Source organism: Lathyrus oleraceus, chromosome 1, assembly GCF_024323335.1.
Source record: "Lathyrus oleraceus cultivar Zhongwan6 chromosome 1, CAAS_Psat_ZW6_1.0, whole genome shotgun sequence".
NCBI lineage: Eukaryota > Viridiplantae > Streptophyta > Magnoliopsida > Fabales > Fabaceae > Lathyrus > Lathyrus oleraceus.
Genome location: NC_066579.1, coordinates 271415283 through 271428154, shown reverse-complemented (window position 1 = coordinate 271428154; position 12872 = coordinate 271415283).

The following is a 12872-nucleotide window of genomic DNA, read 5'->3' as shown; positions in this document are numbered from 1 at the left end:
TATCTTTGCTTTTCATATGTTTACTAACCAAAAAGTACAAAAATATTGTCAGTTTAACCTTGTTGCTTGCAGATGAAGCAATTAGGTCAAAGTCAGCCATTGCAGTGGATGGTGGCCATTCTTGCAGAATTTGGGCACCATGATCAATAATCAAGAGTTCATATGACTTGGGACATCATTTGGAATCAAGATATCAAGGAATTAGGGTTTGGAATTCATCAGAAGGTGCTTCAGTCAAGCAAAACCCTAGAAAGTCAAACTTGGTCAACTGTCCATTTAATCAGTGATTTGGTGATGGGATTTGGTCTGAGAGGTCTCATTCATGCTTATACAAGCTTCATATATCATGTCAAGCTTCCACAGTGAAGAAAATAAAGTCAGACAAGAAATTTCCCAAAATAGAAAGTTGACCTGTAATTTTAACTGCCAAAAATGGAAACTTCTTGATCTTAAACTTACATCATGATACAAGCTTCAAATGAATTTTTGCCCAACATGAAAGTTGAAGATCTTGTTCTCCCATTTTCAAAAAGTCCAAGAACTCTCAAATCCCATGTATGGTTGTCAAGATATGATCAATTCATTTTCACAATTTCATGAACTTCAAAGGGCCATATCTCATGAACCACAAGGCCAATTTTAGTGGGGTTTTTTCCTACAAGCTCCATTTGTTCCCTTCTTTCCAAAAATGCATTCATATTTCACCAAAACCTCACCATGCAAAATGCCATTTTTGGACTTGACTTCATTAAATTTCAAGTAGTGCAAAAAGTTGACTTTTTGAATTAATGATTTTTAAACCATTTGGCCATTTGGGAATTGTTTGGAAAGATATTTGAGGCATGTTCAAGGCCCAAACTCGGCCAGACCACACCTCCTTGTTGCAATTGGCTCAAAATTAGCAAAAATGCAAATTGGCTTCATTTAAGTTAACTTTGATTAGCACCTTCATTAACAATGTTAAACAGCAAATATAAGGAACATTTTCTGTCATTCTAAACCTAGCAGCAGCCATAATACAAACAGAATTCTCTCATTCTCCAAAATCACCATTTTCATATCTTTGCATTTTTGCTCAAACCCTTCAAAGCACTCGAGCCACTCTTCTTTCATTCATCACCTAGCCATCATTTGGAGCTCTTTTGAAGCAGCAAACCCCAGCTGGAAGCTCCTTTTCATGTTCTGTTTTCTCCATGGACCAACAATGGTGAAATTGGATTTGGACACTCCCAAGCCTTGCTGAGCTCGATTTCTTCAAGAATCCATCAATATCAAGCATAAGGAGGATCTGTTTGAGCCTGCATCATCCAAACAACCAATGTTTCTCGATTTTCTTCACAACCAAGTAAAGTTTCGAATCTCTCATTTCTCTAAATGTTGCCATGTTTTGTGTAGTTCTTGCCTTGCTGAGTATTGTGAACCTTGTATCATTCGAATTGGTTAACTATGCTGTGAGAAATCTGGATTTTCATTTTTGTGCTCAAACTTGTTTTAGTCGATTTGCTTTGATGATGATGATTTAATGAAAACCATGGCTAGATTATGACTGTGCTTGCTTCATTGGTTCGATTGGTATGCATATCCATGATTTCTAGGTGAATTAATCTTTTCATGTTTGAATGTTGAAGATGATTACTGCTGTTTTAAAACCCTAGAATCTGCCCAGAAATTTGCATGATTCGTGTTTGGTTTATTGTTGTTTGGATGTTGCATGAACATTGTTGTTCCATTGCCATGCTGCTTGTGCATTTCTGGATGAATTTCGCATGATGATGATGAACCATGAAGATGAAATGCTGTTGCTGCTGCATAAACCCTAAGGGCATTGAACCCAGAACTTGATTGGTTGTTGTTTGAATTTTTCTGCTTGCTTACTGTTCCATTGAGAATCAACCAATCACAACATTTCGTTGCCTGGCCTTAAACGATGCGTTTTGATAAATGATATGCATATTCACAAAAATGCCACTCGGTCAACCTTTGACTTATCAAACCATGTTCTTTTGCTCATTTTATTCCAAATTGATACAACATCTTACAGAAATCATTTCTCACTCATTTCAACTCCAAAATTCATGAAATTTTTTCCATCATATTCACATGAATGTCTATTATTTTATCATGATTTTTGCTGAATTTTTGGTCGGCTGGATTTTAAATGGTATTAGGTTTCTTGACATGTATGCACATTTTACACCTTTTGCCATTTCTTTTGTGAAATTGTGATGATGTATCCAATGCCCCTGAAATTTTTTGTGGTTAATCTACACTCATTCATGTTTCTTTTGATGTAGAGTTCTTGAATTTGTCATATGTGGTTTGTGAGATATGAATTTTTGAAGTAGGGTGTGACAATTTGTGTCACACCAATGATATGCAATTTCTTGATTTTTGTTGACATGCTTCCTGACCTCCAATTAATGTGAAATTTTGCATGAGCCCTCTCTCATATGTCTAGTTGATGTGTGAATTTTCCTGGAATTAATTATGCCATTTCTTAATTGTTTGAGATTTTTCTTCCCTGCCTAGTCAAATATTGACTTTGTGTGATACATCTTGCCATTTCATTTGGGAAATTCTCATACTTCATTGGATGATCATGAAATTTTACATGTGCATACTAGACATCTTAAGCTTTGCATTGGTGTTGATCCCATTCATTTCTCATCTGTTGGCATTGAGTTATGATTTTTTGAAGTTGATACATGTATGTTTGACTTCTTTGTGCATACTTGGAATTGTTTTGACTTCCTGATTTTAATTGACCATCTTCCCATGATCCAATTGAGCTGAAATTTTATATGCATGTCATTATGTGGATTGTGTTTGAGCATGAATTATTTTATGATTTTTGGAATTGATTATGTTTGAGTTTGAGCCAAGTATTTCTGTTGACTTCTATGTGCTCTTTTTTTGCCATGCTTTGCCTTCTTTTGTCTGTAAAATGATGATGATGCATGATATGAACTTGAAACCAATTGGGTTTGTTCCTTAAATGTTTGAATTTGATTGTGATTGGATATTGCTTGCTGTCTTGGCTTTTATCATTTATTTTGACCCTAGGCTTGCCCTAGTGGTCTCTTGGCTTATGTTTGAGTTCATTTGTTTCAGGATGAGCATTTGCCTCAAAGAAACCATTGCCAATTTGATTGAGTTTGTTTGTTTAGCATGAGCTAACTTTTGTTTTGTAGGTGGCTAGACTCATATGATTTGAGTCTTGTGCTTTGCACATTGGTCCCTCTGTGTTGACTGTTGACTCCTTTCCTTTTGCTTTAATTGTTGAACTGTGTACTGACTTGTTTGACTATTTCAGGTACCCTTAGTTGCTTAAGTTCTTTGAACTTGCTTTGCTTTGCTATTTAGCAATTTGCTTTTGAGGTATAATCCCTCTTTCTTCATGTTGTCTGGAGACCCGGCCTATTATTTGGCCGGGCAAACTGTCTGAAGTCCTCCTTAAGAGGCAATGCTTGTGTGTGTTTAATTTTGTCCCAAGCAGGAAAAGTCCTTCAAGAAAGGCAATTGGTAGATCAAAGGGATAAGTAACCTATCCCCTACTATTCAGTGAGTCTTCTCCTTGCTCCCATTACATGGTTGTAGCATTGAGATCAAAACCCAAGATCTATCGAGTCAATAATGTGGAGAGAGTTCCTACTTTCTGAACTCCCACACTTTCTGATATTTAAATGCTCTCCCTGATCAGGGAAAAGAGCAATGAGGCACACCCCTCATATCCTTTCATCTGCTTCACCTTAGCCTCTCAATGGCAAGGTTAAGAGCAATCTTTGACCCTATTCCAGTTGGCCTCAGTGCCTAATCCTCTTGTATGAGCCTCCTTGTTTGGTTATAGAGTGTGTTGTTTGTTTCTCATTGATTGATTTGATTATCTCATATGCACATATCTGCTTGTATGCTCTATGCATTTATCATCATTAATTGCTCATTAATGCATAATCATCTCATTTGTCTTTATGACTTGTCATTGTTGTTTACCCATTGAGGACAGTTGTAAGACCATTCCTTTGGCCATTGCTCCTATGATATGGAAGTGAGTATAAGACCATCACCTTGGCCACTCATCTTATCTTTGCTTGATGCATTTGATTGTATGTGAGGTTGCAATTATAAGTCCCTGTAAGTTGGCATTTGCTTTCCTACGATCACATGTTGCTTTGTTTGTTTGTATGTGAGGATACAACTGTAAGTCCCTGCAAGTTGGCATTTGTATTCCTAGGACCATACTGTGGAGGTTAGAGTAAGCCCAGACAGATTGGCATCTGACACCCATGTTTTGCTTTTGTTTGTTTATGTGAGGTTGCAATTGTAAGTCCCTGCAAGTTGGCATTTGCTTTCCTATGATCATATGTTGGATATTGGTATAAGTCCAGACAGATTGGCATCCGGTATCCAAGTTTCATTTTGTTTTAGGAGATTAGTATAAGTCCATTGAGTGGCCTCTGATATCCATTTCTGTTTTAGGAGACTGGTGTAAATCCATCTATTGGTATCCGGTATCCACCTTTTATTTCTTTGTTTGAGGAGATTAGTGTAAGACCATTGAGTGGCATCTGATATCCAGTTTTATTTTAGGAGATTGGTATAAGCCCAGTGATTGGCATCCGGTATCCGCTTTTATTGACTTTCTTCTTTGTTTGTTTGTTATTATTCATTGCTATTCCAAAGGACACACTTGAATCATCTCCCATATGATTTCAAGAAGTGAACCTTCTAAGAAGTTTTACAATCCATCCTCATCCATTCATCCTCATTATGTCCTAAACCTTTTCACACATCATTTTCAAACATGACATAGATATTGTGCAAACATCTTCATGTTTTCAAACTAAAAACCTGGACCCCAAGTCCTTGACTTTTTTCAAACTCATTTTTATAACACTTCTCTGAATCAATCTTAATCATACTTTGACCCCACTTTCACAATCATAATCAATTAACTTCACCCATTCACTTGTTTTGGCTTTGTCCATTGTTAACCTTTTCATGCATTAGCCATAGGTTTCAATTATCATTGTGGTTGATGTAAATCTTGCCTATCCTTAGTGAGTCGACTATAAGACTTCCGTACTGAAAACAGGGCTAACCCCTCTAGTACGTCGAAGCTATCCTCGCATGGTGGATGTTGGTTTTGGTCGAGTGTTCTCCCATTGATAATGAAAAGCCTCAGTGCTATTGTTTAAAATTGAATCCACCAACTTTTGGAAATCTTTTAGCCGAACTACGGCGTTTTGATCCTTACCTTTGATGGAAGGTACGTAGGCAGCGGGTTCATCCGTTCGAACACAAAAATAACTAACTTGTACATTCTTTTCTCATCATCCCAATCATGTTTGCACAATATTTATGTCATAACAAATAACAATCTTTTACAACAAGTGTGAAAAGGGCTCCCTAGGAGTACCTAGGACGTAGTGGGTGCCTAACACCTTCCCATTGCGTAATTTACCCCTTACCCAGACTTTCTGATCTTTTTATTAGTTTTCTACGTGTAAAACTTCTTAGGCTTTTGTTCGCTTTTTAGCCAGTCCTTTGGATAAATAAAAGTGCGGTGGCGACTCGAAAATTCATTGTATGCTTTGCTTATGGTTTAATCGATAAATCATATAGCGACGAATACACCGCTACAGAAAAGTGGCGACTCTGCTGGGGAAAACACGATCCTTGGTGGTATTGCCTACTTTTCACCCTTGTTGTGCTATATTGTTATCTGTTATATGACATATTTTTGTACAATTTGGGATCACTGTATTGATTGTAATGTGTGAATTGCTTGATATACAATTGCTGTTTGCTTTGGTGATCTGTGAGATGAGTTCTATACCCGAACTCGAGTGCACTCTAGGATAGGAGAATGGCATAGTCTTGTCGATTGGTGTGGAGTATTCCTTAGCCAGTTGACTTGCGAGCCCATTCACTTGGTGGAGGTCATGTTGGACTAATAATGTCACACAAGTTATTTGTGGTTAGGCATTATTCTTTCAATCATGTGCCGCAGAAGCCAAGGACCTTAGTTTACCAAACCCATCTTGGCCTATTTTTAGGACCGTAGTGCGGAGGTCGTTCAGATGTAAGTTCTGACACGATTGTCACGCGATACTACACTCATAAGAGTTTCTCTTGAGAATATTCTTGGAATACGAGTATTCGTTCCTCCGATAATATTCGAAAGATGGAACGATGATTATGGGAACCTCTGATAGAACATGTCTGGCAGGTTTAAACCCTAGTACACTCCCTTTGGGTGGTTCTTAACCGAGACTCCATGCTCGTGACTCTCAACAAACCCGTGATTCGTGGTTGAGTCGTTCAAACATCGTTAATATCAATGGATCCCGGATCAGGTGTAAAACCTAAAATCCACCAAAGCGGCTGGTTGATATTAAGGATGTTTGAACCGGTTCATGTACCGTTAATATCAATGGAACTTGGGTGTCGATAAGGTGAAAACCTAAATCCACCAAAATGGATGATTGATATTAGGGATACAATGAGCTTTCCCACGACCTTTGTCTGGTGTGCCTTGCTTGATCCTTGAGTGTGTTTGTTGCATTCATACATTCATGCATTCATCCGCATCCATATCATCAGAAAAAAGAAAATTTTCATGGAACTCAAAGGAGTTTATTTGCAAAAATTTTCAAAACATGAAAAAACCGGGAAAATTTTTTCACCTGATATATCTGATGAGATATTTTCAGGTACGATCAAAATGCTTAAATATTTCAAAGTTTGCAAATAAAACCCTCGAGTTCCTTTGAAATAAAAAACAAGCATATGCACAAACACTTCATGCATCATTTGCATAAGCGGGTGTTCTGTTCCGGGCTCCTGTCCTGTGGCCTGACCCTGCGATCTTCATTTATTTTGAAGACGCACTTCGCCGGTATTATACCAGGGCCGATTCTGCCAGATTGATGGATCATCCTGAGCTAGAGCTCTGAACTCAGAGAGATATTTTGCCAGACTAAGTGCTTTTAATGGATTTATTCCTGTTGATGGATTTATTCCTGGTTAATCGATCCCGGGCTGGCATTGGCTATGGTTCTGGGGCATGCAATGAGCAAGGTTTGTTCAAGAGTGGAGGATTCATCCATGCCAATCAACCTGAAGAGGAAGCTGCTGCTATCATTGAAGAAGATGCAGAGGATGTGAACAACTTCGTCATTCCTGGTGGTGTCTGCCACAATTGGGTCACTGTGGATGTTCCTACGGTCATTCATAAGTCAGCGTGATTTGTTCACTTTGTTCAAAACCCTTCTCCCATGCCAAAAGGAGAAGTGATGACATTGTTGGCAGCATTTAATACAATGATGTTTTCATTCAATTAATGCATTGTTTAACATTTGTTTTTCCATTTGTTTTCACTTTTTTCTTTTTGCATGAAATCAGTGATCACAAAAAACCCTGAAAAACAAAAACATTTTTCATCTGCATAAATGATTTTCTTGTTTAAAATTCAAAAAAAGCTTTTCATTATCCAGAATCATTATGCAGGGATTTCTAAACCCATTGAACATAATGATCCAACGCCATCTCCCAATCTTGAAGTCCTTGTATCTGAGGCAGAGGAAGATGATGGAAGGGGATTCCTGATGAGATTACCCGCCTTCTTGAGCACCAAAGAAGCTCATTCAGCTGTATCATGAGAATCGGCAAAACAGTCAAACTGGGGCATTGCAAATGCAATCAAAAATCAAAAAAAAAAAAAAAAAAAAAAAAAAAAAAGAAAGAGGGTGAAAAATAAGAAAAAAATCAAAAAAACCAGGAAAAATTTTTCAAAATTTTTCCAAAGGAAAAAGAAAATTATACCCTCAAGTCCCTAGTTGACTGATGTTGAATGGATTCAGAGTCGTTATGACCAACTGAATTTGATCGAAGAGAAGCGTTTAACTGCCATGTGCCATGGTCAGTTATATCAGCAGAGAATGAAGAAAGCATTCGATAAGAAGGTCAAGCCTCGTGTGTTCCGAGAAGGTGACCTCGTTCTCAAGAAAGTTTTGTCTTTCGCGCCCGATTCCAGAAGCAAGTGGACTCCAAACTACGAGGGTCCATATGTTGTTAAGAGAGCCTTTTCAGGCGGTGCTTTGATGCTTACAACAATGGATGGGGAGGATTTCACTCGTCCTGTGAATTCAGATGCAGTTAAGAGATACTTTGCCTAGAAAAAAAAAGTATATGCAAATGAAAAAAAAACAGAATAGCTCGCTAAGTTGAAAACCCGAAAGGGCGGCTTAGGCAAAAATGAGCGTCTCGGTGGAGAACCCGCAAGGGTAATTCAGGCAAAAATTAGAGACTTGAAAAAAAGAATATTTGCATCCCGCTAGATTGAGTACCTCACCCTGGGGCAATCTAGGCAAAAATTAGGGATTTGGCAAGTAACTGCATCCTGACAAGACTTTCTGGTTCATCAGTCGTCATTTCGTCAGAAGATTCTCGATTCGTCGTCAACTGAAGCTTCAGATACATCGAGATTCAAATTGGTAGAGAAAGGATCATTATGTTCAATGTAGCCCTATTCCAATATATATCACTGATTTCAAATTTGTACAGATCTTTGGAGTCTTGCCATTTGCAGACTACCATTCCATCAAATCAATTTGAGCTTTTTATCCAATTATTTGCACTCTTATTTGTTTCAATTCAACAAATGTTTTGCATGTTTTAAATTGATAAAATTTCATTGTTTTAAACAAATCAAATTTTTCAAAATTTTTGTTTTAAACAAAGTGAACATTCACAAGATTGAAAGGATACTCAAGAATATCTCAGTGCTCTCCCGAGGGTGGCATGATTTCCAACAGGTAAGACATTTGTTCATATTCCTGGTTTGGTGGTATCTTCTTTCTTCAGATCTTTGTTGGGGTTGTTCCTCAAACAAAGTCATTGTTGGGGTTGTTCCCCAGTATAGTCGCAAGCAGAGTGTTGTTGAAGACTTCGTTTTCTCCAGCAGCAGTTTTCCCCAGCATGGGTGTTTCCTTATAGAAGTTTCGGCGGTTGATGGTTTGTCATCTTGCTGCCCTGTCACTTTCTCCAGTGGGTCGCCTGCCCCAGACTTTATTTGTCTCCTCAGCACAGTCATGAGTAGAACTGTTATTTGATATCCCCATCGGATTTGCGAACAGAGTTGTTGTCACTCTTCCCAGTGCAGTTGCCAGCGGAATTGTCTGCTTCCTCAGCACGATCGCTTTCTTTTTGAAAGACTCAGTAGGTCAGCGGTTTGATACCCGGTACTTTACCTTTTCCCCGGCGAAGTCGTCTGCGGAATTGTTGCTATCTCTCCATCAGAGTTTCTCTCTTCAGCAGAGCAGGATTTATTTTCCTATTCAGTGGTTGACTTGGGTTGACATCCCCGTATTTCAACCATCTTTTCCTCAGCTTAGTCTGCAAAGTATTTGCTGTGGCAGTTTCGCCCGTTGATACTCCTTCAATCGCCAGTATAGTCGGATGATGGCTCTAGCCTCCAGAGAACGGATTAATTTCCTGACTGTGTGTGATCCCCACTAGAGTGGCTTATATTGCAGAATCTACTGTTGCGATCAGTTTGCTATGTATATTCTCCCCAAGTGGAGTGGTTCGTTGCAGAATCTACTTGTTTGATCTGTCCTCCCTCAGTGGGTTGTTCCCCAAGAGAGTAGCCGACAGTTTTCCCCAGTAGAGTTGCTTATGCAGTTAGATTCTACTTGGATGATATCATTCTCCCTCAGTGGGTTGTTCCCCAGCGGAGTTATGTGGAGTTGCTTCTACAACAGTTCGTGCTTGTGCAACGCACCCTTTGTTTCTCAGTTAACACTGGGATCCCCTGCATATACTTTGGGACTTCTCTTGTTCCCCTACAGATTCGTCTTGGTGGCCGTTTCGCCCGTTGTGACTTTCTGTACCCTGATTGGGTTGTTTCCTGATATCTCTGACCCTCTGCGTCTTCAGCAGTACCCGCAGATCTTTGCTTTACAGCATATAGATCTCCGCAGATTGGCTCTCCAGCTTGGTTTTTCCCCTGGAAGTATAATACCGGACGTTTTGTTCCTGAACCTGTTTGTGTTAGAATTGTCTGTTTTGTCAGCATTCATCAAACATAAATCACGCATATTCATGCATATTCATAAACATTCAAGTATTCATGTCGCATTTCTTGCTATATATCTTTTGTTTGTCGTGTCTCCTGCTAGGGTGATATAGATCTCTTTACAGATCTCCCCAAGCAGATGTCGGGTGTTTAAAATCTCTCCATATAGAGTCAGCCCATAAGCAGAAAATGTTGTCTTTCCTTCTGCAGTTCCCCACTGAGATATATCCTCGTGGATGACGGTTTCTTCCGTTCCCTCCCAACACATATATTGGGATGGATGTTCCTATTTGAGTTATATCCTCATTAGGACGTGTCTTGATTCAGTCTGTCTTTTCGGATCATTCCCGAATTGGCTATTTGTCAAATGTCTTGTGTTTCCCAGTGGGTTGTTCCCCAGCGGAATAGTTTTTTTGGCCTCTACCCTCATACCGGTAGTTATAAGTCCTATTTTCCTGGCTTTCTTGACAGAATTTGTGGTTATACACCTTTTATTCTCCAGCCAGAGTTTTTGGTTTTCTACCTACTACCCGGTAGTTGTAAATCCTATTTTTCCTGCTCTTCAGCAGTTTGTGGTTTGTTATAAACCCTATTTTGGTTTCCCGTGCGGATTTGTGATTTGTTCTATCCCCACGTGGAGTTGTTGGTCTTCTACCCCGTATTCGGTAGATGTAAACCCTAATTTTGTGGTCACCTCCACCCTTTTGGCCCTCTGCCTACAAACCAGCAGTCGTAAGTCCTATCGTTGCGGTTTTTCTACCTACAAACCGGTAGTCATAAACCCCGTTCTCTCCACTTGCAGAGTTAACTTTGTTGCTCATCCCAACCGATGACAATTTTTCCCTTGTGGTTATCTTCATCTAGTTCTTGATGATAAGTTGCTCAGATCAGCACTTATATCCCTAGCAAGTCTTTTGTGGATAATTGTCGTATGCTAGCAATTTTATCCCCAGCGGGTCCTTTCACCTTGTGTCAGTGATTGTGTTCCCCGGATCTTTGATTTTCATCAATGAATCCTCAGCGAGTCTTCTTTCATTTACCCTTTTGTCGGTAATGTCTGTTGCTCCTTTTGATTGGTCATCATTATATACCTATTCTGGTATCCCGATGCCTTTCTTTTCGGATTTTTATCCTATAAACAACCCAGTAACCGGTTCAGGATAATTTTCCTTGCGAGTATATTATTCACGGTCTGCCGGTAATGAATAATATGTCTCATGCGCTCTTTAGTTGGAATCCTTTGTTGATTTTTCCCAGCTGAGCAAGATTCGTATTCTTTATAGAATCGAATATCCATCCTTTAACCAGTTTGTGTTTTGGATGATGAATGTTTTGGAAGTGAAATCCAATTCACGTTTCGGTAGATCACCTATTATATACCCAGTAACCGGTATCTCTGGTGTTTCTTACCATGCGAGTTTATTATCTACGTTCTGACGGTAATAGATAATATGTCTCATGAGAGTATTCTATCCACGTTCTGACGGTAATGGATATTATATCTCGTTCACTCTTGGGTCAATCCTTTGTTGCTTTCCCCGCAGAGTAAGATTCATATTCCTTGTGGAATTGAATATCCATTCTATAAACAAGTTTGCTTTCGCTCTCTTCAGGATGATGAGTGTTTTGGAAGTGAAATCCAATTCACGTTTTCGGTAGATCACCTATTATATACCCAGTAACCGGTATCTCTGGTGTTTCTTACCATGCGAGTTTCTTATCCACGGTCTGCCGGTAATGGATATTATATCTCATGCACTCTTTGGGTTTGTGTCCCCAGTTGAGTAAGATTCGTTTTCCCGTTGTGGATTCGAATGCCCATCCTGTAAGTCGATTTGCTTTTTCAAGCCCTCCTTTCGGATGATGAGTGTTTTGGAAGTGAAATCCAATTCACGTTTTCGGTAGATCACCTATTATATACCCAGTAACCGGTATCCCTGGTGTTTCTTACCATGCGAGTATATTATTCACGGTCTGCCGGTAATGAATAATATGTCTCATGCGCTCTTTAGTTGGAATCCTTTGTTGATTTTCCCCAGCTGAGCAAGATTCGTATTCCTTGTGGAATCGAACATCCATCCTATAAACAAGTTTGCTTTTCTAGCTCTCTTCAGGATGATGAGTGTTTTGGAAGTGAAAACCAATTCACGTTTCGGTCGGTCACCTATTATATACCCAGTAACCGGTATCCCTGGTGCACCTTCCTTTCTGCTCCCTATTATGACCTCGGTCCCCTTGCGGAGTCAGATTTTTCCTGAGTTATGTACCTTTTCCAGGTCTTTCTCAGATGTTTGGTTGATTGATATCTCTCACCCTTATACCGGTCTTAGATATTCATTCTTCCTGAGTTTGTTACCCTTATACCAGGTAACACCTCGTTCTTGTGCTTCCCTAGTGGAACTTCTTTTTGCTTCTCCCCAGGAGTCAGCTTGTGTCTCTCCAATGGATTTATTTTCCTTTGGAATTCTTTTCCCCAGTGTGAGTCCTTCACTCCCCAGTGAGGTCTCCAGTTTGATTTTTGTTATTCCCTAATCAGAGTCGTGTTTTGTTCACGCTGTGTCAGTTTTGTTTATCCCCGACTAGAGTCTTGTCAGAGTCTCTGTTCCTGGTGAGTGTATTACTCCGATGGATCGTCTTTTCTTCTGTGTGAATCATATTCCCCACAGAATTTGTGTCTTTTGCATGCATACATTTGCATCATGAGGTCTCTTAGGGACCAAAATTTGTCTCATTATTGTTATTTAAGCCCATTCTACCGCGTCGAGATGAAGATTTCTAAACTTCACTTCTCCGG